A 24,084-nucleotide genomic window follows, 5' to 3' on the forward strand; every position below is an offset into this window, starting at 1 on the left:
TCTTCTTTATATGATAATTAAGTTAAAATTATTATTCTACTTGTTGATATGCTTTCAATTTTCCATTGCTGTTTTTTGGAGTCATCATTTTTGAATAATATATTAATATATACCTTTATCAGAGAATACCAATAGTTCATCAATAGTTGATCTTTTACTCTCTTCCTATATTTTGCTTCTATATTTATCAATGTAGAAATCCACACAATGACTATATATGTAATTAATGAACTTTATTGTATTTATAGTCCAACTTTCCACCAATAAAATTAATTAAACAATTGTGACCCAAAATAACATAACAAAGCATTAAACCATCACTTGGCCAAAGCAAATAAAAAGATTTGATACATCTCCTTTGTACCTCTGGAAATGGATCAGTCCAAATGTTTGAAAATTGCATCTATATCTTTTTAAAAAATATTAATTAAAATTTATAAAGCAAAACATAGTAAAAGAAAAGAAAGGGAAAAAATAATTAAGAAATGAAAGAAAAATACGTTTAAAAAGTGGTTTCTTATCTTCTTTACCGCAGATATAAATGACTGTATTTGACTAGGTTATATCACAGTTTCTGTCTTTCTTTCCATATTCTACTCTTTCTAATCATATTCATAAATAATAAGTTTAGTTTTTTTCTGTTTCCAGAAAAAAGTACATAGTGTAAAGGACTTCCAGTCACTGTTAAATGTAGTTACTGCTTTATTTTTTTTACTAAGCAAGTCAATTTTGCCATCTCTGCCAATTCTTCACCAACAAGTCCTCCATTATAGATATTACAGAGACTTTCCAAATTTGTGCACATAATATTCTCATTGTGATTACTATGTTCAAAACAATCATCTATAAGTCTTTTCTAGTTGTTTGTCCATTGTCCACAGCAAGAAAAGTTCTGATTTCAAATGATTCCCCTTCTCCTGTAAAGTCTAATGCAATATTCAAACTTGGCAACTTTAAGATGCAGGCTGGAAAATTCTGGGAATTGAAGTTGGTTTTTCTTTTTTGCAAATCCACAGGTCTTAAAGTGGTCAAGTTTACAAAAAACACTAGTTTAGAGTCTTCCCATTGGGACAATTCTAAACATGAAAAATGACATCCCTAGAAATGCTGAAACACTCTGGGCTGTCAAGGAAGGCGATTCTGATGAGGGACAATGATCAAGCACTAACCAAACTCAAGCGGCCTGCTAAAGATTTGAAAGCCAAAACTGGATTAGCCTGTCCTACCCAAGGAACATGTTCCTGAATATATATAGACTTCAATTTACAACATAATCGAGCCCCAAATTTTTGTTGCTAAGCAATACTTGCAATACAGTTGTTACCTGAGTTATTGCTAATGTTATGATGGGTATTAAGTGAATCTGCCTTCCCCATTGATTTTGCTTGTCAGATGGTCGCAAAAGGGTGTGTGTGTCACATGACCTCAAGACATTGCAACCGTCATAAATATGAGCCAGTTGCCAAGTGTCTGAATGCTGATCACATGATCATGGGCATGTCGCATTGATTGTAAGTGTGAAAAAGTCATGTCACTTTTTCCAGTGCTGTTGTTATTTTGAATGGTGACTAAAAAAACTGTTGTAAGTCAAGGACTAAATGTAGTCAATCCTAAATTTTAAGCCTTACAAAATACTTAACCAAATAACTTTTCCTCTGAATGGTATTTCCAAGGACCATTCTCAAGGGCCGGGAAAAAAAAGTCCATACAAGTGAAGATTTTATGATTTATGATTTACTGGGTTTGAGATGGGCATCTATACAAATTGAATAAATAAATAAAACCAAATAAAATTGTATCTGTGTAGAGAAGGAACAGCTGCATCTACAGTTCATGACCTGTGATACTTTATCTTTCATAAAGATACAGAGCCATGATTTATATTTCCCTATCAAAATGCCCCCAAAATTCTGATTTATTTGCTGCCCGCTTACTTTTATCAAACCAGTACAATTTTTTTTCCTTTTATATGGCTACATTTTGTCATATTGTCTGTAAGCCTACAAACATTTTGATTACAAAATGACCTAATTATAATTAGCATGATTTGATTTGTATTAACTAAAACAAAACAGAGTGGTCAATGTCTGGAATACTCTACCTGGCTCTGTGGTTTCTTTCCCAAACCCCAAAAACTTTAACCTTAGACTTTCTACTATTGACCTCACCCCTTTCCTAAGAGGTCTGTAGGGGGCACCAACTGCCTACCGTTCCTGTCCTATTGTTTCTTTTATTTTTCTTATATGTATCCATGTATTCATAACTATGTTTTTACTTATACCTATTATCTTGTAAGCAATTGACAGACCAAATAAAATAAAATAAATAAAAACATATTAATTTTATCCAACATTCATCTAAAGAAGCTGGAGTAAAGACTTTTAAATGTGATAATGGTAATATAATAATTAATAAACTGATATAATAAGGGATCTCGCAAATTTCAGGGCAGTGTAGGTGCCAACATAGAGAAGGCCCATTTGCAAATGATACTCTCTTGAATTTGGTGCAACTGGGTCTTGCACATGTATCAGGTTCTTGGAAAATTATATAAAAATAATGGTGATCTCTTAAGAATCTTTTATATTAAAGGCATCTTGCACATGACTCAATAGTTAAATAAGTTCAATGGTTTAATTACAATATACAACTTGTGCATGGTAAACTAGATTGATAGTACCTTTTGCAAATCAGCACAGCAATAAAGTGTAAGGTGAAATGCCTTGTTAATTCAGATCAAGTGTAATTTTACATAAACCAATTCATCATTGAAACCCCCGCAATTAATACCTGGTACAGCTTCTAGGCTACAAGGATGTGCCCAATTCAACAGTGACCTCCAAAAAGACAAAGGTGTATAGAATGCAGAAAGAACAATATAATAGAATGCCTTTGCGGGGTTAGAGAAAAAGAAAGACAATCCTTTCTTTTAGTGAACAGGAGTTAGCTTGTTTGCTAAAAGACAAATCCTCATTCATAGCAGCTATTATCTAAAACAACATTATTGACAACCCAGAAAAATGGTTCCAATATTCTTGATGTTCTCCTGACTAAAGGATTGAGAATCCTGTGATTTACAAAGAGTGGATTACAAAGAAAGATTTAAGCTTTCTCTCTCTCTTTGTCCATATTTATAGTAAACATATTGGTTTTGAACCAGATACTACATTCATAGGACCATCTCTTTCATTGATGTAAAAGGAAAAGAGGTTAGAAAAATCTGAATTTTTGATCTCTCACTTTTGTTAGATTACGATAATAATCTTACAAAATATAGAAATCTCAGAAAGTTCTAAAAGTAAAGGTTCCCCCTGTACAGTTGTTTCTGTCTCATCTCCACTTCTTAGCCAAGAGAACGATCATTGTCCAAAGACATTTCTGTGGTCATGTGGCCAGTATAATTATATGCTGAAGCACACAATACTATTACCTTCCCACCAAAGGAGAACTAAGACAATTTGCTATGGCCAACTCGCTATGAGGCAAGTCACTGCAGGACAAGACCACACTAATATCAAAGAAATGGTGGAATAAAATCATTAAAGAAAGAATGCAAAAGGAGGGACAAAATAAAATATGAATGACAAACATTAAAATATTTTTATTTATTTCAAATAATTAAATTGAATTGTTAAATTGTCCCACAGTGAGTTATCCTATGAGTTGTCCTGCAGTGAATTCCACTGAAGTAGTACCTATTTATCTAGTCACACTTGCTGCTTTCAAACCATTAATTGGACAGCTGGTGCAAATAACAGGAACTTAGCCTGCTGTGTGGCACTCAGGTTTTGAAACCTGACTGCCAGCCTTTCCAGCTGACAAGCTCACCCTCTTTAACCAGTGAGCCACAGCCCCCCCCCAAAGAAGCCATAAATGCAAATGTATAATTTATTTATATAATGATGTTCTAAAAAGCAGTTTGAATACATCACATAACAGCTGAATGAAAAGCTCTTTAAATTATATTCTAATAGAGCAAAGAAACTAATCTGTGGAAGCAGTGATGATATACATCTATGCTGTTCAGATCATACCATTTCATGATGCTTAATAGCAAAGCATTGGATATTTGACTGATGGAGGTACTGATTTCAATTGTTGAGATTTGTGATGGAGATTCATGTTCAGCAGAAACCAGACTTACCATGTCCTACCTCTAATGACTTATAGGAGTTGTATATTCATGTATATTTATTCAGAAGAATAAAAGGCATTGATAATGCTGCTCTTTTAAAAAAAATGTTGCAATAAACTTAGGGAAAATGATGCTAAAAAAGCAAACTGACCTTATATTCTACTGTACAGCCATCAGAAATAGAATCAGCAGGATTTTTCTGTCCTTTTCTTCTATACCCAAGCAGATGGCTTTAATGATTTTTTTCAAGTTATAGTTAATTCATCTGCAAATAATAGATATTGGTTTGCAAATGTGTATAGAAAGAGAGAGACTTTACTGTTTGTAAATGTTCCTCAAGTTTGCTTTGCCCTATCATTAGCAACAAATGCTGTTTGTTTCAGAAACATTATTTTTTGAATCACCTTGGAGTCAGTGATGGTACAATAAATTACCTGTAAGGTGAAATTGTTTAATATGCCTGCTACAGTATATTCCATGGACAACAAAAAGATCAGCCATTTTTTCTGGATTTCAAAATGCCATTATGAGTGCAGTTTATTTTTTGTTTAAATGTAGTATTTAAAAAAAAGTGGGGGGGGTGTGCTTTCTTGTTACCTATCATTCTTTTTTCAGAACCTTTCACTTCAGCAGTTTAATTAACATATTATTAATGTTGCTTTTGAGATGTAAAAACACGTAGGGAATACCACATGCTTATTCCCTGTACTAATAACCTAATAATAGTATTAAATTGATGTGATCTGAAACAAGTTCAGAGCAGATCTAATTACCAAAAGATGATGTGCAGTAGGACTCCAATTATCTGAATCTCATTTAACAAAATTATATTTTTAATACAAATTAACAATCTGTATCCTATGTAGCCCAGTGCTAAACTTGTTAATAGCACTGTCATCTAATTATTTATTTGTTCCCTGGACAATTTATCAGAGAAGAGAAGGATAGGTTCTCTTCGACATATCAATTAGTGATAAGAGAAATGTTTTACATGTATTGTTTCTAGTGCTTTTATGATCAAAAAGCTGTCTACTCAAACTATTTCAAACCATCAAACTGTACATTAGCTGTAGAAGTGATGCACCAAGAATAAAATAAGCAAACATGAGTAAAATAATGGCCCAGTATGTTCTGCAAATAATATATGAATTTTTTTCATCACTATTAAAGATTTAGACCATACCATTGCCTGGAACAATTCAAGCACAATTTCATTGTGCACTAATTTAACCAGATAGAAGTACACACACACACACACACACACACACACACACATTTTGAGAAACATATAACAGTGTCAATGAATGCATTCTTGGAATACCTAAAGCCTAGCTTTAGCTAGGGACAGATTGTCATGGGAAAAAATGAAGTTGCTAAGTCGATACAGACTTGATGGCACAATTAAATCAGCCAATACCTGAAGCAGTGGTATCTGCAAAATATGATAAAGGAAATCAAGATAGTGTTTACAATGGTATATTTAAAGCTATATAACCATTTTTAAAAGTTTATTATACATGCAACATACATTTAAAAAACCAGGAGGAATTTGCATTATCATGTCTACCATCTTCACTTTTTTGACCACACCTTGTGGCTATGTCTGGCCTGAAATCTCTCCTGATTGGAAATAATTTTATGTCTATTTGTTAAAATAACCTTTAAAAGTAATAGAATAGGATCCTTCCTTGGACTGATATAGAAGCCTTTAAAAAAAACCCACAGCTACTTTAAAAAATAGTAGAAACAATTGGATTTGCACTACTTCTGAATTATTTTCAAGATTTGCTCAGCCAAATAGATATAAGTTTGCAGTTTCACCAAAGATATCTATTATTATTGTTTAAATGCTGCTCCCAGTTTTATGTGATTCGATTGATAGTGTTACTTTTAATTTGCTTTGTATCTATTTTAATCTAGTTATGGATTGAGGAATTATATGTCATTCAGACTCATCTGATTGGAATGGCCTATAACTCCTATAAATAAAATAAATAGCCAAAGGTCTATATTAAAATATTTAATCACAGGTTTTCTTAGTCATCATGTAGGTGAATCAAGAATGCTTCAGAACCTGGTCATTTCACACTTTTACTCCTGTACTACAATAAAAGGATAAAATTTTCTTTCATTTAAAAAGATACACATCAAGATGAACAGAGAAGTGTTTGCATGCAGCTGTGTATAAGAAATCACATTTTCATATTTATTGGGATATAAATTGAAATAATTTGTCCTTCCCATTATACTATTAATGTATATTTTTCATATTCCCTATAGACTACAGGGTTTAATTTGCTGACATTGAACTTGTCAAAAAAAAAAAACACCCTTCCCTCAAACAGGCATTTATCACTTATAGATGTGAGTAATGTATCCAATTAGGCTATCCAAGATTTACTTTTTTTACAAACTGATCTTATTTGAAGTTAAAATGTATTTCTTGATTTATGATTGATGGTTTGCCAGCTCTGCCATTTAAAATGTAGCAGGCATAAGCAAAGGTGTTGGGATGACATTGACTATAATAAATAACACGAGATATGTGTTAAGAAAACTGTGAAATTAGATATTGAAGAGCACTGATGCTTGGGGTGGTAGATGTTCTTGATTTTGAACAGAAATTATAAACCAAAATGAAAGTTGTGTTAAATTAAGCCTAAGAAATTTGCACTAGTCCCAATGGTGTGGTTACTTAACTGTGATACCAAAAAAAATTCTTATATTAAATAATTATTGTCCTTAATACTTAACCATCATTTCTGTTGTTTCCATGAAGTTATATCAGGAAGAAAGGAAAACAATGAGCTTTGAAATGCAATTTCATCACCCTAAAATGCTTAGCATTGATTTCAAATGAATCCCAGATGACAACTGTTGATTTCATTATTATTTCCTTTTAGGTTTAGAAATTCTGTTTGAAGATCAATATTTCTCTTTAACCTACATCAATTCATTCTAGCATAGGAAAAATAGCATTGAATGTAGTTACAAAAACATGCAGGCATTAATGTTAATTAGTACTTTTGAGATCTACAATCACAACATTTCTCAAGAGTTTCAGGTATTCATTCATTCATTCATTCATTCATTCATTCATTCATTCATCTTATATAGCTACCCATCTTACAAGATTGAAACTAGGAAACTGACAATTAGATATATTGAAGAACATATCTAATCAATGGAGGAAGTACATAAACAAATGAAGTCTTCCTCTAATGTTGTACTTAAAATCATTACCAGCAGTTATCCAAACTTTGGGTCTCTTCCAGAACAAAGCAGATTTTTTCATACAATTTGTTAGGGTAAGTCAGGCATACCAGGATCTGTGTAAAAGGAAAAATGTGGAATTTGACAAGATAATTTTAGCTTCTTTTCAAGTTATTTGTTGTTGCATGGCAGAGGGAAACAACTAGTAGTCCAGAGGATTCATGATACTAAGATTTGTTTGGCGATAAGATCAGTTTGGACTTCTGATGGGAATGATCAGTCCAGAAGATGGGAAGTAGAGGAAGAAAGAGAAAGCCACCATGCACAAAACATTCCCATCCTTTCCTAACGATTACCTGCCCTCTATTTTTATTTATTTTATTTATTTATTTGATTTGTCAATAGCTTACAATAGGTATAAGTATAAACATAAGTACGAATACAGGAAATAAATGATGACACTAGGACAGGGATGGTAGGCACGATGGTGCATGCCCCTTACAGACCTCTTAGGAATGGGGTGAGGTCAATAGTTGATAGTTTGAGGTTAAAGGAGTGGGGGTTAGAGGATGTAACAACAGAGTCAGGTAGTGCATTCCAGGGATTGACCACTCTGTTGCTGAAGTCGTACTTTCTGCAATCAAGTTTGAAGCGGTTTACATTGATTTTGTATCTGTTGTGTGCTCTTGTATTGTTGTGATTGAAGCTGAAGTAGTCATTGACTGATAGGACATTGTAGCAGATAATTTTATATGCTCTGCTTAAGTCCAACCATAGGCGGCATAGTTCAAGGTTGTCCAAGCCCAAAATCTCAAGCCTGGTGATATAGGGTATTCTGTTGCAAGCAGAGGAGTGTAGTACCCTTCTTGTGAAATACTTCTGGACTTGCTCAATTATATTAATGTCTGATATACAGTGCGGATTCCAGACTGATGACCTGTATTCTAGCAAAAGTTTTGTATGCTCTAGTTAGCAATTCAATATTTCCAGAGGAGAAGCTTTGTAAGATTAGATTTACAACTCTTAATGCCTTTTTGGCAATGCTGTTACAGTGAGCTCTGGTGCTTAGGTCATTTGATATGAGAACTCCAAGATAGTTGACAGAGTGAGGATCATCAACGAGGTCATATCTGCCTAGTTTGTATTTGGTGTAGTGATTTTTTTTTTTTTACCAATGTGTGAGACAGAGCATTTGTTGGTCGAGATTTGGAGTTGCCAAATGTGTGACCATTCAGACACATAATCAAGATCATTTTGAAAGACAGTAGCATTGTTGGTGGTGTTGAATAGTTTTATATCATCCGCAAAGAGGACACAGTTGCTTATAAGGTGATCGCAAAGGTAATTTATATAGAGTATAAAGAGTGTGGGTCGTAGAATGCTGCCTTGGGGAACACTGCTGTTAACTGGAGCAGGGTTTGATATAGCGCTCCCTATTTTGCAGTGTAGGAGTTGAAGATTGCAGGACAATTTTTTCCTGAAACCAAATTGTTTTTTGGAGAGTATGTTGTTTGACTCTAAGTGGGGTGATGAATTGGTTAATGATTGATTTCATGACTTTGCACATGACACAACACAGTGAGATTGGTCTGTAGTTTTCAACCAGGCTGGGGTCACCTTTTTTGAACATAGGGATGACCATAGCTAAGGACTATAGGTTTGATAAGGAGCTGGTTCTGAATGATATCTCATATATAATGCTTAGGGGTTCTTCTGTGGCAGAGAAAAGCTTTTTTAAGAAGTATGCACATAATCCATTGCGGCCAATAGATAGGGATGGTTTTAGGTTACATAGTGCCTTTTCAACAATATCTTCTGTAAAGTCAATATGTAGTAGGTCATAATAGTTAGTTGTGGTACAACTAGGAAATGTGGAGGCATGAGCCATTGCTGTTTACAAAGACTGAACTGAAGAATGTGTTGAAGATATTGGCCTTAACAGCTTCATTGTTGCAGTCTTTCCCATTTGGTCCTTTTAGGAGTGGGATGGTTCTTGAGTCTTTAAGTTTGGTGTTTACAAAATTGTAGAAGGCATGGGTGGATTTTGTACATAGGAGATTTTCCTCTTGCTTGCAGTAGAAATTTGTGCATTCTGCCTTTATCTGTCGGCATAAGATGTTGTATTGGTTTTTAAAGTTTGCTACGTAGTTAGTTTTGTATTTATGCCATAGCGATATTTTTTATTGAAGTTTCTTTATTGTTATGGATATTTTGTTTTTGTTTTTGGGGGTTACTAATGGTATATATAGTTTAATGACTCTTTCAAGTTCAAACAAAAATGCATTATAATGGTCTTCTGTAGTATTACAGCTGGAGAACAGAATGTGCCAGTGAAGGGATGATAGGTCAGCATCTATGAAATTATAGTTGGCTTTTTTGAAGTTGTATTTTGGGAATCCATCATTATGATCCTTTTTGTGAGGGCATAAATTGAGACAAAAGTCGATCATACTGTGGTCACTATTTGAAAAGGGTTCTTGTATTTGTAGGCCATATATTGAGTTTAAGTTGTTGCAGAAGATGAGGTTGAGGCAGTTGTTGAGTCTAGTGTTGTTAGTTACTAATTGAGCCAGTCCCAGTGTTGTAGCAGCATTGTACAGGGTTGCATTTATGGGTTCAGATGTACATTAATTTAGGGTCCAATTTATAAGAGGTAGATTGAGGTCACCAAGGAAAATAAGAGGGTGTGGGCAAGAGGCAGCCCACGTTAGCAGTGAAATTAGCTTGTTTGCATGAACTATGTCATAATCAGGGGCTCTGTAGCATAATAAGAAGCAGATTGTGGTATTTGAGGATAGTTCACAGACGATGGTCTCTGGAAGAGCAAGTTCCTGTGTAATTTTAATCTTTTTTAGATTTACAGATTTACAGATTTCGCGATCTGACTGATAAACATGATATTCTCTGCTGTGGTAATGGAGTCTGGAAAAGATGCATTTAACCACATCTCACAGACAAATAAATGTTGAATGTGGTCGTATGTAATAAGATGAGGAATTCATGCATTTTGTTTGCGAGGCTTCTTGCATTGAGTAGTTTGCATTTTAGATATGTAATAGTGGGTCTGGAGGAAGTAAGGGGCATGCATGCCTAATATTGGATGTTGGGGTGATGGTTATTGGGATGTAAATTGAAGGTCTTACTTTTGATACATTCTGTGTGGTAGTCAATGTATAGGTTAGTATTTCCTTATTCTGGTCTTTTGAGTCTTTTGAGCTCAGAGCATAGTTCACAGGATTGTACATGTTGCTGTAAGGTTAGATCAGGGCAAGAACTGAGGTTCTTATGGTTGGTGTTGCTCTTGGTGAGTGAATTTATAGTGAAAATGAATTTTTGTTTGCTTGATTCAGTTTTGCAAATGACCCTGGAGAAGCGTGGGGCCACCAAGCCGTCACTATTTTTGAACTCTGGGCCAATGTGGGAAATGTCAAGTATTTCATCAGGGGAGATGGTTGATGCTTGATAGTCACTGATGATGTTGCGGAGAATTGTGATGTTATCATTGTTGTCCTCTAGACCAAATGAGATTGCATTTGGACAGTTCTGTTCACGCTTGATAGCTTCTTTGATGAGGATTGGGATATCATGATTTGTTGGATTTGTGGGGGTCTTTTTGTGGATTGGGTTGCAGTTGTTGGATAGAGATGTGATTTCTAGCTATTGGATGTTTGATTTTTTGTGTTGTGTCTTTTTTTTCAAGGTTAGTTAATCTTGCTTTTATAGTGTCCAGGGATGCTACTATGGTGTCAAGGGATGTTATTTGTGTTTCTATGGTATCAACTCTTTCAGATAGGGCAATATATATGTCCACTTTGAGTCTGCATGGGCAGAAATATTGAAATGCATGGTTGGATGATTCTAAGCGCAGTTTTCCTTGCTTCTGTAGTTTGTGTTTGAACATATATTCAGTGAAGAGGGATAACAGAGAGTGGAGGGGTGAGGGCTTTACTCTGCATAAACTTTAGGAAGAAAAATGGCAGCATTTCATGTATAGTAAGAATCTGATCTCCTTTACAGTGCTATGCCCAACTGTGGAAAAATGTACCAGTTTAAACACAAAAGAAAAAAAACCAACAAAACACAACCAAGGGCTTATGGGTTTCCATAAGCTCATAATTAATCTGCAAAACTCTTCTTTGTGGAAATGTCCTGCCTTGCCATTTTGATTTATGCACCTATTGGTTTATCTGGGACACAAAATGTAGCTCCTCCTGTCTTCCCAGATGATAAACATAAAGTCAGAACTACTCATTAACCTGTAAACAGAGTGTTGGTACAATGTCAGACACACAAGGTAGACAAGACCAGAAAATCAATTCCACAAGAAGACTAGAACAATATTTTATTGACTTATAAGTCTTATTGTACTTATTCTCATTTTCAACATATACAGCTTGCCAGAGAATCAGGATGTCATTTTCCTTTCAAATATTTTGTTTCCCAAGAATGCTTCAGCCTTCTTTGGCTAGGTAATGATTCTTGCCAAATTATGTCATGGTGATCTCTGTTACTTTGTACACATAACAATGGAATTTAATGGAGTTTAAAAGAAGGAGGTTCAACTAGAGGCATGACATAGATTGAAACAAAATGATTTGCTTACAAGAGCAACTAGAAATGCAATTATTATTTTAATAAAATGTGAGGTCACAGCAAGTACTCAAAATAATTCTAAGTCTACAGTGCTGAAGAAGAAATACTAGTTTATGGTTGTAACCCCAACTCTTTTCAATTCATGTTAACATGGACTATATTTCTTCATCTTGCTTTGGTAAGAAAGAATATTATGGACTTGTTTGCTTGAAGAGAAACTAAGAAAAGTTTATCTTTGTGAAAGGGTATTTATTCAATCTCTTTTGAGATGCAACATCTCATCATGCCAATTGTCATGAAAGAACAGCAGCAAGCCACTGCATGCACAACTGTGAAATTCCAAAATAACAGCAATCATATCAGCTATCTGGAATTATGCAAAAGAGAGAGAAAAAGAAGAACAGAGGTGACTATTCAGAAAACTTTAGATAAGTAATCATTTTCAACCTGAGATCCAATTTCATTTGTAAGAAAAGATATGAATGTGGTGTTAATAATAAAAAGAAGCATTTTTAGAATAAGTGACGCTTACATGCCATGCCTCTTAATGCTAAGGTAGCGTAAAGGAACCTGAGTAGAATGCATCTTAATAAGAACTATGCAAAGATGTAGTTAGAGTCAGGTCCAGGCAAGGATATAGTGTAGAGTGCACTTTATGGCGTGTAACCCTGTAACTTAAATATTAGGTAAGTCTCCCAAATAGATATGACAACTTAATGTTTTTTAAGTTATATTCATTTGAGAATGTGATATAGTGACCAATCACTCTTGCTCCAAGTTGAAATCACGCAATGAATTATTGCATGCTGTTTGGCGGCCAGCAATGTTTTACAATAACTCTTGATCAGAAAAGTAGGAACGCTGCATGTTATTTGATCTCTTCAGAATGCGGATTTCAATATTAGAAACTACATTGAAAAAAAGGGAATAGTTACTAAATTTAAGTTGCATTTGAGCATAGCCAAGATCATATAACCAGAATGTCAGTGAATAATTAATGCAAAAGCTGATGGAATAAGAAAAGTGACATGAAAGCAGTTCATAAATAACATACTATCATAAGAAGAAACAATCATTTTCGCTCCCACCCATCGCATTCACTGTTTATTTGGAAGCTCTATGTAGCCCAAATTTAACATGCACATAGAGACATAAGTGTTCATTTTGCTAAAGAAAAAAGTGTTTTGCAGGAATCTGCCTGAGGAAAACTCCGTAAGATATTAATTGCATTGTCTAGCCTAAAATTGGGCTGGCCTCCAATCCCATCTGGCCAGCTGTGATCGTTAACAGCATGGTTTCCTGAAAATTTCAGGGAAACTTTAGTGTAAACTCTTAAATCAGCTTAAGATACTTGGGGAAAACTTAAGCTTCCTCTCCAGCCAGGTAAATAACTGAAAAATTAGGTAGTTGCTGTGTGTGTAGTATCTCTATCTTTGTATCATTCTTCTGCCAACTGCAATTCCCCAAACATTTGCAATAACTAAAAATAGTTTAAACAGCTGTTTAAGAAATTGCCCATCCCATATTATTCAGAACATTAACTTTCTGAATAATACAGAGCAATTCTATTTCTTTATTATAGCTTTCTGTCTCCATAATTACTATATAAAAATGTATTTCTATTCTTTATACTATTGTAACAAATATACTTAAATTTAAGCAATGCTTAGCAGTTTTGTTGTTTTGGAGCACTGTTACCCATGACATATCTTTAAAAACTGTAATACTCTCTTGGGAATAACAGAATGAAATCTTCACTTTCCTAGTACAGTGGAACTTCAGGTTGCAACTGTAATTTGTTCCAGCACTATGGTTGCAACCCAATTTGGTCATGACCGGATGCAAAACTGTCTGCACTTGTGTGGACCAAAAAAAAAAAAAAAAGGCACTGAAGGGGAAATCGCTGAAGCAGGAAAAATCACTGTGGCAATTTTCAGGTTTGCTTGGTCGCCACCCAAAAATCTGGTTGCAACCAGAAGAATAGAATAGAATTCTTTATTGGCCAAGTGTGATTGGACACACAAAGAATTTGTCTTGGTGCAAATGTTCTCAGTGTACATAAAAGAAAAGATACATTCCTCAAGAGTCAAGAATCATAAGGTACAACACTTAATAATAGTCATAGGGTACAATAAGCAATCAACTCATACTGGGAAACAGTCAATATAAATCGTAAGGATACAAGCGACAAAGTTACAGTTATACAGTCATAAGTGGGAGGGGATGGGTGACAAGGAGTGATGAAAAGATTAATAATAATAGTAGTGCAGACTTTGTAAATAGTTGAACAGTGTTGAGGGAATTATTTGTTTAGCAGAGTGGTGGCATTCAGGAAAAAACTGTCCTTGTGTCTAGTTGTTCTGGTGTGCAGTATTCTGTAGCATCGTTTTGAGGGTAGGAGTTGAAACAGTGTATGTCCAGGATGGGAGGGTTCTGTAAATATTTTCACAGCCCTCTTTTTGACTCATGCAGTATGCAAGTCTTTGATTGAAGGCAGGTTGGTAGTAATTGTTTTTTCTGCAATCCTAATTACTCTCTGAAGTCTGTGCCTGTCTCCTTGGGTTGCAGAACCAAACCAGACAGTTATAGAGGTGCTAATGACAGACTCAATAAATCTTCTGTAGAACTGTATCAGCAGCTCCTTAGGCAGTTTGAGCTTTCTGAGCTGGCGGAACATTCTTTGTTGTGCTTTTTTGATGATCTTTTTGATGTTATGTGTCCATTTTAGTTCTTCTGATATGATAGTACCTAGAAGTTTCTGTCTGTCTGTCTGTCTCTCTCTCTCTCCCAGTCCCTTTCCCACTCCCTCCCCCTCTCTCTCATCATCTATGCAATAAATAAGGTTTGTGAGAATTTGCGACAAAATGCATGAGATTGAAATATGTATTTCTTCAATGAATATTTCTATAAGGAAAATAAACAAATTACTAGAGAAATACAAAAGAGGAACAGATATAAATTGAGCAAACAGCATTTAAGAAAGAATCTTTCACCAGAGCTACTCAATGATTTCTGCCAGTGATTTTAAATTTAGGATAATCTTAACTTTTTAGCCATTTGTCTTGAATCTTTCAACCCAGTTTTAAGTTGTATAACATCTGTTACCTTAAGACAAAAGGTAAATCCTTAAAATAATCCAATACATCCCCATGTTTTCAATGAGAAATGCTTTTTTAGAATTTCTTTAGAATGCACACTATCTATCCATTTATACAATACAAAAAAACTTATTATACAAATAAAGTTTGGAAAATAAAGTTTTACTGAGTTTTAACAAAACAAAGAAAACATCTTATTTGAATACAGCATGGTTCCGGGTTATCACATTTCCATACAGACACAGTTTCATAAGCATATTCATTTTATGTATTCAACTTCATATCTTATTACTCTTTTTCCAACTTCTCACTATTTTTCCATTTACTTCTCTTAATTTTCTTTTATGGTTATCTCATTTTCTTCTTATTCAATTGTATTTCTTTTACCTAAATTTCTATATCTTTTTATTCATTATACTAATACTTTCGACTGTCTTGTTTATAATTTCATATGTTCTCTTCCAACATTCTTAAGAAGCAAAATTCCCCCTAAGATTGCCAATTGAAGTGCAACACCTTTAAATCTTATTGTTATTATCATATGAAATCTCATTAAACATTGAATTTGTGCATTCTAAAATTATAACATTCAAATTTCTAATATCTATTTTATATCATGTAAATCTCATCATTCAGACTCTGCTTGGTACTTCCCCTTGAAAATATAAAAAGAAAAATTCTAAAAACATATATATATATATATATATATATATATATATATATATATATATATATATATATATATATATATATATATATATATACACATACACATACACACACACACATACATACACATCTGTAAACAAAATAGTTATTCAAAATCATTCTAGTATTGGTATGAACCTTGTAAATCTTTCACGTTTCTTTTCAATATCTATCAATCTTTGAGAACAATTGAAATGTTTCCCACCCTTCTTCATTATTACTTAACTGTTAATAAGCATACCATTGGATAGTCATACAGTTTTATCTTATAAATTATTTACTATTAATAAGCAAAATAATTATTCCAATTCATTCTAATAACTGGTATAAATTTCCTTATAAATCTTTCACATTTCTTTTCAATATTTTATCAATCTTTAGAAACAATTGCAATGTTTCCTTCTCTTGTTTATTATTGCATTAATTATAAATAAACATACCATTACATAACAATACAGTTTTATCTCATAGATTATTTACTTATTTCATTTCTAACTCATTACAGTATTCTACTGTCATAACAGTATCTTTTGTACCTTTGCAGAATCCTCACTTTTAACTTAATTTAACCATTGTCTCTGTGTTTTCTAGCTGAGCAAATACCTTTAATCCTAGTACATTTCCCCTTTTTCTTTATTTCCTGTTTTTGTCCCTCATAAGTTCTTTCCCTTTCTATCTTTCCCCCCTTTTTCTCATCCCTTTTTTATACCCTTCTCTCTCTAATTTTCCCTTCTGTAGTTTTCTTTTCTGCTTCTCCTTGCTGTTGTATTTCTTTCCCAAACTATTTTTCTTTTTGGCTGTTCCCTTTGATCTCAAACTTTTAACTCCTTTCCCCCCTTTTCCCCTTATTACCACACTTTGCATTATTTGATCATTGAAAATGGCTTCTTCTTTGTCCCGCCCTTCTTCTTGCTCTTGAAGCTTTTCCTTTTCCTAGTTCAGGATCTCCATTTCAAAAAATTCAAATATGAAGCCAAAGGATCTTCCTCCCCTTTCTGCATCTTCTTTCTGTTTTTTAAGACTCATCTTCAATTCCTCCAGGAGTGATGGCATTTTAAACACTTTTGAAGAACCACCCAATTGACTTTAAGTAAAAAAGTTGGGTCTCTTCAGCGACAGACCGAAATCCGCGATCGTGCGTGGTTTCGATCTGTGCTCTCCTTTGGATTCGATGCTGAAGCCATCCCGTAGAGGGGGTGAAGGTGAAGAGGGGGGAGATTGCTAGCTGAGTGGAGGGGAGCCACATCTCTCCTCCTTGGCTGGTTTAAACTCCCTTCCCCGAAGGTGGTTGCAGCATTGGTCAGAAATGGCCACCTCAAAGAAGAACCCGATTGGATAAGATTGTGCAGGAGGAAGACAAAGAGGAAAGCAGGACAGACCAGGCTAAACAACAGAGAACATCTAAGCAAGGTACCCTAAGCAAGGTACCCTAAAAGTACCTAGAGAGATACTTCTGAAAGAAGATCTTTAAGCGGCAAAGGAGAGAGAAAAGGAGGTTAAAAACCCCTTTTTAAACCTTTATATTGACAATTACAAATGGTATGGAAAGAAATTTATATTAATCTATTTTGACACTAATAGGCAACCTTAAGCTGAAATCTAAGTGTCAAAAGGAGAATAAAGATTTTTTTCTTGGTCATTTTAAAGCCCTAAAAAGGAGAAGAGTGGAGGCAAAAGGTTGGGACTTGGAATAATGGAAAAATGGAGTGCCACCTGGAAAAATAAAGAGGATTAACAGTGAAACTTTGAAAAGACTCCTGAGGATACATTGTAACTGAAATTTTATTAAAAGATACAGTAACTCACAGAAAGGAAAAGTAAAGGAAAGAAACAAGAAGGAACAGTCTGGGATCATTTGGTGATTTTAAAAAAAGTTTTTGGCATTGGAAAAATTCTTAAGAAAATGCATAGAAATAGTATATATTGATAGGAAACCATTTAATACAGGCAGAATATCTTTGCTACCAGGCAGAATTTTTAATTTACTAATTTTTATACCACTTCATGATTCTTGGCAGATGACAAAACAACAGTACATTAAAAAAATATCCATGCTAAATATATAAAATTAATTTAAAAATAAGATAACAGAGATAACAACATATCCACCAAGGCAGCCATAGAAACTGAATCACATAAAAATATGTCACCATTAATTATTAAACATTTTCTGACGAACATTTTACCAATTTTCAAAATGTCAACTCTCAGATTAAGTTTGTTCCATATTGAAGGATCAGCTTCAGAGACGTAGCATCCCTGTCTCTTTTCTTCTTAACTTCACAAACTTGGGAGGTATCAACAATTATCAATGCCAAACAGACTAATCTGCCACATGCAGCTTCTTGTAAATTATCAATGCAGCACAAAACTTTGAAGAATGCAGTAGCCTTTTAATGTTGATTTGAACATGAAAAGATATTGCTACTAGAATAGGAATGGCACGCGTTTCATCTAACATAATAGCCTAGATTATGCAGGAAACAAACATATGCCTTCAGATGGCTTACCAAAAAGACAGGAGAGCAAAGAAAGGTGTCTTTTATTATATTTCCCCACAGACAGTATTCATGGTATCGTGCTTACAATTCAGAATATAGTATTTAATGTCATATATCACCAATTCATTTGTCTATTCGCCATATAAAACTATATAAAACTTTATACAAATTGATGCCTATCACCATATCTAATGAAGTATATTCCCGATACGCTTACATTATGATTGAAATTCAGGTTGTCAAATTTCAAGTATATTTATAATTTTGCTAATATTAGGTTTGCTTTATGTTCAAGTTTTCAAAATTAACAGAAAAGAAGTGCCTTAAAGTGCTATTCCATGTGTGTTAAAAGCATTAGACTATTATACATATGGCACAATTTTCTTTTTTAATTTAAATCCAGGACGCTGCTATAGTTTATTTTTCACAGAAATATACAAAAATATAGAAAGGAGACCAAAGCACTGATAGAATAGTTCATAAGTAGCAATTATCCAGCTGCCTTTTGGCAAGTCTAGTCTGCTCAATGCTTAACCTCCAACTTGATATGTGCAAATTGCTTTGCAGTAGTAATATATATGTTCTTGATCAGAATAGGGAAAAAAATAAAATGAATTTGCACCTGATCATTAAAGTTAGTGATTGAGATAGTTGGATTGATAGAACAGTTTTACTAAAACTGCTGTTGTCAGGAAGTCGATTTATGAACTGTGAATGTATCTTGATGCACAAGTATCTCTAGGTTTTCTGTAAAAGGAGGAAAGGGAGGTCATCATGATTTGTTAGCTATTTCCATGCTCTGAACTAATGCACAACTAAAGTAAGTCTTTATTAACTTGGAAATGTATATAATTATTTGTGATTTATTTTAAAAAGTAGCCTTAGGTTTATTTTTATTTATTATTAAACAAATTTTATGGCAACACAAGATGACTCTAAGCAGTCCATAATATTAAAAACATGCAACATAAAAATCCTTCCTCTTCCCCACTCCTGAAACTCAATGGCAGAGCAGGTTGACAAGTATATTGTAACATGAAAGCTCCCTTCTTCCTGTAAAGAATAAAAGGCTACTTTATGATAATCTGTAATAAAGCTATGAAGAAAATGTAGTAGAATTATTTCCCCACAAAACAGCAAAACTCTTGATTTTGTAAGAAATTCTTAGTCAAAAAACACTTAGCTATTTTTCATTCTGATAAAATAAATAGCACCAAATATTTACTGCTTTTGTCTCTAAATATACAATATATCTAATATATACATAGAACACTGGTCATGTATTCCCCATGCATCTAGTAATTTGGTTCTATATAATTTAGGAGAGAATTAAATCTGGGGAGATGCTGTATAATTATTTTTTATATATTTTCACATTTTAGGGATAGGAAGTTAACTATTTTCTGTTCTTTAGTACTTTAAAACTGATTGCAACTTTTCTTCTGTTGCTATATTGTCTACTCATTTGAAATTTCATTAAATTCTTATTTCAATCTGTTATCATAATGAAAATTAGTAATGTACATGTCAAAGAAAGATAGATCAGTGGTATATGCCAGTCAATTAGTGAATCTACATTTAATTCTTAGCATGGGGATTAAAATATATAGTCCAACAGAAAAGAATATTTTATTTATTTACTTATTTGATTTGTCAATCGCTTACAAGATATAGGTATAACAATAAACATAGTTCTGAATACATGAGATAGATACTTATAAGAAAAACAAAAAGAAACAATAGGACAGGGAGAGTAGGCACGATTGGTACGCTTATGCATGCCCCCTACAGGCCTCTTAGGAAGGGGGTGAGGTCAATAGTAGACAGTCTAAGGTTAAAGTATTGGGGGTTTGGGGAAGAAACCACGGAGTCAAGTAGAGTATTCTAAACATTGACAACTCTGTTGCTGAAGCTGTATTTTCTGCAGTCAAGTTTGGTGCGGTTAACCTTGAGTTTGTATCTATTGTTTGCTCTTGTGTTGTTATGATTGAAGTTGAAATATTCATTTGCAGGTAGGACATTGCAATGTATGATTTTATATACTATATTTAGATCGGACCAGACACGGCGTAGTTCTAGATTTTCTAGGTCTAGAGTTTCAAGTCTGGTGGCATAAGGTATTCTGCAATGAGTAGAGGAGCAGAGAACTCTTCTTGTGAAATATTTCTGGACTTTTCCAATTGTGTTAATATCAGATACATAATATGGGTTCCAGACTGATGAGCTGTATTCAAGTATTGGTCTAGAAAATGTTTTGTATGCTCTAGTTAGTAGTGTGATATTACCCGAGAAGAAGCTACGTAGGATTAGATTAACAACTCTTAATGCCTTTTTGGCTCTCGCACTTAGATCATAAGAGATGAGTACTCCAAGGTCCTAGACAGAGTTTGGATCCTCAACAAGGTCTTGACTATTTAGCTTGTATTTTATTTTCTGATTTTTTTTGCCAATATGTAAGACAGAGCATTTATTTGTTGAGATTTGAAGTTGCCATTTGATTGATCATTCTGATACATAGTCAAGGTCTTTTTGGAGGATAGTAGTATTGTCTGTGGTGTTGAATAGCTTTACATCATCAGCAAAGAGAACACAGTTGCTATTAATATGATCACAAAGGTCATTTATGTAGAGTATGAAGAGAATTGGTCCTAAAGCACTGCCTTGGGGGACACCACTGTTGACAGGTACAGAATTTGATAGGACACTCCCAGTTTTGACCATTTGTTGTCTGACAAGAATGCTTCTATCCAGTTATGTAGGTGTCCAGAGATACCATAAGATTTTACTTTTAGGAGTAGTTTGTTATGTACCACTGAATCAAAGGCTTTACAGAAGTCTATGTAGATTGCGTCTATTGCTTTTCCCTGATCGAGTTGTGTAGTCCATATGTTTTTGCAGTGTGAGAGTTGCAGATTGCAGGATAGTTTTTCCCTGAAACCAAATTGTTTATTAGAGAGTAGGTTGTTTGTCTCTAAGTGGAGGATAATGGATTGGTTAATAATTGATTCCATGACTTTACAGGTGACGCAGCATAAGGAGATTGGTCTGTAATTTTCAACTAGGCTGGGGTCTCCCTTTTTGAAGATGGGGATGACCGTGGCTTGTGACCATAGTTTTGACAAGGAGCTGGCCTTAAAGATTTTTCAAAGATTATGCTTAGAGGTTCTGCTATGACAGTGGATAGCTTTTTAAAGAAGTAGGCACATATTCCATCCGGTCCAATAGATAGGGATGGTTTTACATTGCGCAGTGCTTTTTCAACAATGTCTTCTGTAAAATCAATATGTATTAGATCATTGTAGTTCTCTGTGGTTCGACTAGGAAGTACTGGTCTTGATCCATTGCTGTTTACAAATACTCAGCCAAAGAATGTGTTAAAGAGGTTTGCTTTGATGGTGTCATCACTGCAGTCTTTGCCATTTGGTCCTTTCAGGGGTGGGATGGGCCTTAAGTCTTTTCGTTTGTTGTTTACAAAATTGTAGAAAGCATGGGTGGAATTTGTGCGTAGAAGGTTTTCCTCTTATTTAATGTGATAATTAGTGCATTCAGTTTTTATCTGGTGGCATAGATTTTTGTAACGGCCTTTGAAGTTAGCAACGTGACCAGATTTGTTTTTTTGCCAAAGTGATCTCTTTTTGGATTGAAGTTTCCTTATTGTTATTGGTAATCTGTTTTTCCTGGTTTTGGGAGTTGTTGGTCCATATAGTTTGATGACTCTTTTTATTTCTAGTAAGAATATGTTGTAATGGTGTTCAACAGTATTGCATCCAGTGAATAGAAATTGCCAATCAAGGGAAGAGAGATCGTTGTTTATAAGATCATAGTTGCCTTTTTTGAAGTTATAATTGGGGATTTTGTCATTGTGATGATTTTTGTGTGGATGTATGTTGAGACAAAAGTCAATCATGTTGTGGTCACTGTTAGAAAAGGGTTCTTTAATTTGTATTCTGTAAATTGAATTCAAACTATTGCAGAAGATGAGATCGAGGCAGTTGTTAAGCCTAGTATTGTTGGTTACTAGTTGTTCCAGTCCCAGATTTGTAACAGCATTGTAGAAGGCTTCATGTATGGGTTCAGTTGTACATTCGTTTAGGGTCCAGTTAATATGAGGTAGATTGAAGTCACCAAGAAATATAAAAGTGTGTGGGCAGGATGCTGCCCATGTTAGTAGTGTATTTAGCTTGTTTACATGTTCGATGTCATAATCAGGGGCTCTGTAACATGGTAAGAACCGAAATGTGATATTTAAGGTCAGTTCACAGATAATGCTCCCAGGAAGAGCAAGTTCTTGGGTAAACTTGGATGTTTTTAGTTGTAAGGACTTTTTATAAAAGATAGCAACACCACCTCCTCTACGGATTTCACGATCAGATCGGTAAACATGATAGTCTCTTACTGAGGTAATGGAGTCAGGGAGAGATGCGTTGAGCCATGTTTCACAGACAGTTTTATTTGCAGTTCAGGGTTGAACTGTAGAGTCCTTAGGACTCTTTGAGCATAGCTGATTTCCAGCAGATATTTCATTATCAAAGTAGGTAGATTTTTTCAGTGCTAGAAAAATGGAGCGTACTCTCAATTTATATATAGTGGTTTGCCCTATCATTGTTGGTGGACATGTTGTTTTCTTCTTGGTAGAACTTTGAATAGGCTGTTGCTTACTATTTAATTATTTGAGTTGGTAGTTCCTTGTTTGGGGTATTATTTTCTTGTTTGATTGTTGGACTAGTGTTAATCCTGTTATTAGTCTCTTCTTATCTGGATGTTGACCTGTTGGTGAGGAGTTTTTTTGTGTGTGGTCTTAATGAAACAGCTGCATGAAAACAACAAAGTTTAGAAAGCACCATGGTCTACAAATTTCTAGGCACTGAATAACATTCAATCTAAAGCATAATCTGTTCATTGCCTGCAATTGGGGCCATGGTGTTATCCAATTTACAGCATTAATGAGCACCACTCTAGGACCAGACCAGCCAATCAGAGAGTACGTACCACCTAGAGAGCAATTTGAACCATATTCTGAGCAGATCCAGATAAATCAAGATATAGAGCTAATATAGATATGGATATTTGAGTAAAGATGCAGTTCAAGGACATCTGGAGACAGATTGAAAGGTAACCCATGTTGGGCTATTGATCAAAAGTTAGTTGATGCCACCACCACTTTATTCAATTTTAAATCAAAGGGAGGGAATAGAAAATCTACTAGAAAAACTGAGCGGGCATGGTATATACATCATGTAAATGGTTGGGGTGGGGGTGGGGAGGGAGACAATAGAAATGACCCTGCATAGATGCTGTCATCATTTTACTACAGGAGGAAACTCTGAGCTAGCTTGCTTATGAGCAATGATAACAGATAACAGATAATCAGAGTTGGAAGGGACTAATATCACTGTGGAGATATTTATCCTTTTGAATCAGCAACAACCAATTTCTCCAACTGGATTCCCCTGTTCTTCCACATGTAATCTTTTATTTCTCTTCATGCTTGCTAGACTCCCTACTTTCCCTTTTTGGATTCTTTTGACTGAAATGGCAAACTGACATCTTGGAAAGCAAAATATGTGCCTTTATTTTCAGAAATTTCTCTAAATTAGCCACACCCATTGGAGGTATGTACTGTACCCACACTTTTGACCTTCTGGAAAAACATTAAAATCTGGTTTTGCTGGTTGACTTGGGGCCCTGAGGGGCCTCTCAACTCTGGAGATAATTGGTCAGGTAAGGAGGTCTCATCCCTGTATCCTCCATCAAGAGTTGGAAGGGACCTTGTAGGTCATCTGGTCCAACCCCCCACCCAAACAGAAGACCCTACACCATTTCTGACAAATGGCAA

The 24,084-nt window shown here is 34.5% G+C and overlaps 1 protein-coding gene and 1 long non-coding RNA gene across 2 annotated transcripts in view; one reads left to right on the forward strand and one right to left on the reverse strand.

Moving 5' to 3' along the window:
* LOC148128827 (uncharacterized) overlaps positions 1–16,832 on the reverse strand; it is a 156,631-nt gene extending 139,799 nt beyond the window's left edge. Inside the window, exon 1 of the long non-coding RNA XR_015745905.1 lies at positions 16,366–16,832. This is a non-coding gene — a long non-coding RNA (uncharacterized LOC148128827). The remainder of the gene's footprint in view (positions 1–16,365) is intronic.
* ETV1 (ETS variant transcription factor 1) overlaps positions 1–24,084 on the forward strand; it is a 138,875-nt gene that overhangs the window by 93,754 nt on the left and 21,037 nt on the right. The window lies entirely within an intron of this gene.

Source organism: Notechis scutatus, chromosome Z (assembly GCF_049901735.1).
Source record: "Notechis scutatus isolate UNSWTSFEM ecotype Mainland chromosome Z, rNotScu1.2, whole genome shotgun sequence".
Lineage (NCBI taxonomy): Eukaryota > Metazoa > Chordata > Lepidosauria > Squamata > Elapidae > Notechis > Notechis scutatus.